The sequence below is a fragment of the Anarrhichthys ocellatus genome, unplaced genomic scaffold, assembly GCF_004355925.1.
Source record: "Anarrhichthys ocellatus isolate YVR2014 unplaced genomic scaffold, GSC_Weel_1.0 scaffold31, whole genome shotgun sequence".
NCBI classification, from domain to species: domain Eukaryota; kingdom Metazoa; phylum Chordata; class Actinopteri; order Perciformes; family Anarhichadidae; genus Anarrhichthys; species Anarrhichthys ocellatus.
This window is the reverse complement of record NW_022280061.1, coordinates 986,725-989,453: the sequence shown is the minus strand read 5'-3', so window position 1 is coordinate 989,453 and position 2,729 is coordinate 986,725.

Genomic DNA, 2,729 nt, shown 5'->3' with positions numbered 1-2,729 from the left:
ACACACACACACACACACAAACGCGCACACTATATCACTACTTTGTGCTGAATCAGAACATCAGAGCCTTTTTCCAAAATATCCAACTGTCTGCTTGATTCTATATAAAGAGATGAAAATGAACTCTTCCGCCAGCACTCTCACACGAACACAGTGTGACAAACACAGTGTGAAGGCAAAACTAATTATTCATCACAGGTGGCAAACACATTCACACGGAGAACACAACACACACAAATGGAGGGACATCGCTTTGTGCAAAACATGCTGACGGGCACCTAAATCATGGAGGAGAAGAGACAGAGGAATGGGTTTGTGTGTGTGTGGGCTGACAGTCGTGGGGTGTCGGTGATTGGTTATGAACAGAGAAAGAGGGACAGATAGAGTGAAAAAAAACTTTAAATGCAAATACTTTGAGTGCAAGTTGTGGAGTTTTTGGAATACTCAAGTTTCAACCGCAAAACCGTTTCAAGATCACACAGCAGAGAATTTGAGTCATCACACACAGCTAACATTGATCACACTGGATCAGCAGCCACATAAAGACCTTGTCAATTGTCAACCTGTGTATCTGGAGGCAAAAGCTAGTCTGTCAATCATTTCAGACAGGCCCTTTGATTATTTCTAAACATCAGAATGCAGGCTGTATATTTTAACTCTACTCCCATGGGCAAAAAAAAGTTTGATTGCAGTTTGCAACATGAAGCGCGTGAAGGCTTTTAACTACACGTAATTGCATGATGGCTGCCTCGCACGTGAACCGGAGGGGCAGTGTGGTGATGTGACAGGGTCAGGGGTCAGCAGACACTTCAGCAGCGACAACGATGGCAGAGAGTTTTGAAGACAAGATAATAAACCAAGTCCGCAGTTACTCTGCAGCTGCAAACTGACAAATATGGCAGTCAAAATACCTGGTGACGGATTAGTAGTAGACATGGAAACCTGCAAAAAGAAATGGAAACTAGTGCGGGAATGTGACGTCCGTGTCAAATGCTTTCGTCACATGGTTAAAAGTCGATCTGTGGCTTCACACCTCTGTTTTAAAGGAGAAGCTTTTGTTCTTTTGTCTGGGGCTTAAAAAAACACAGTGTCTTCTTCTTAGTGTTCACAGCTCGGGCTAAATGACAGACCACCTGACATGACATCCACTTTTGATGTTCCTTTTTTTTCGAGTGTGGATGTTTTTTACCCTATGCTTTTTGTGTGGCTGTTGAATAGACTTGTCTCTGTGGAGATAAGAGAAACTCATCAAAACACACTGAACTTAAATTCAATTCAAAAAAGGTGCCTTTAAGGTTCTATTATCTCTGTGTCAACACATTGCCTCCCAAACTGTCACAGCGGAGATTGAATCGGCAGGAGGCAGAAGTAAAAAAACATCAATATTAAGAGTCAAAGTTGCACTGAGCACGCACAGGGACTTCAGGGTAAAAAAACTGCAGGCTTGCAATAATTAAGGACTCAGAGGACGTCGCGCACCTCAGAGTCTAACCCCACTTTGATGGTCTATCATTCAGTTTGCTTAGAGTGTGTGTGTGTGCTATTTTATGAACTGAATGGCAGAGGCATTAGCTGTCCCACCTTTGAGCTAAAAGATTGTTACTACCCATTTATTGGTATCTCAATCAGCCTAATCTTTAAAAAAGCAAGGTGAAGTATTAGTTTAACAAACATTTGCAGTAAGGAGAGAGCTGTTCCAGATGCAGAAATGAACTCATTTGGTGAGTTTAAAGCTCTATGGGAATGTTTCTGGCGGAGTAACATAAAGCTACAGAGAGATAGGAAGCATCAGCATGTGTTTTGATGTGCAGCATGGGAAGTCGGGTCTTCGCCTCAAGTATTTCAAGGCAGAATGAGACATTTCCCTGCAAGATTGAGAGAAGGTAAGTGTTGAAAATTTGCAGCAGTGCGAGACAAGTGTCAAAAGTGGAGCTTGAGTTAAAATTATGCAAATTTCAGGCATCTGGATCAAATGTTCACAAATGGAGTGTCTGTTTGATTGACGTCTCCTCATAAAGCATCCCCATCCAACTTTCATCTGTTTCATCGGGGGGGGGGTGGGGGTGGGAGAAATAATGGAGGAGAAACCGATCCTCTCCAGGTTTGCCTTTATCTCTGATGGATCTCTTTTTAGCTCAGAGGTAACCTAAAGCATGCAGCGGAAATTGTGGAGGTAGAAAGTCAAGGAAGGCAAGAGAAAGCGTATAGAAGATAACATTACCGCACTGCTTTTAATGCAGTAATCCAGGTCAATGTAACATCAATTTAGTAAATGGCAGACTTGTCCACATCCACATCTGATGGATCCAGAAATAGTCAACTGTGGTGACCGTGTGAATGAAAATGACTTTTCCTTTTTCTCTGATTCAAGTCGGTGCTAGTGCTAACTAGTCCCCATCCACTCAAAAATGTGTGCTTAGAGTTACTTCACTTGGACGTTTGACCTGGAAAGACATGTATGCAGAGTTTGACTCCAGAAGGCCATTTTCATATTCATCTGCTGAAGGACAATGTTTCTCAGTCCACTGAGAAATAAGAGTTCACCTGGACCTTTCAAGAAGGGAGAAGGAGTAGATGGGCTTTTATTAAAAATTGTTGTCTAGTTAATTTAACTTTTTTGTGGACGACCATATCATACACAGATTATTATATTATTAATACAAAGCAGAGTATTATTATAATCCTTTGCGCTTGGGGAGAACAACAGCATCAAACGACAAAGCTCTGCT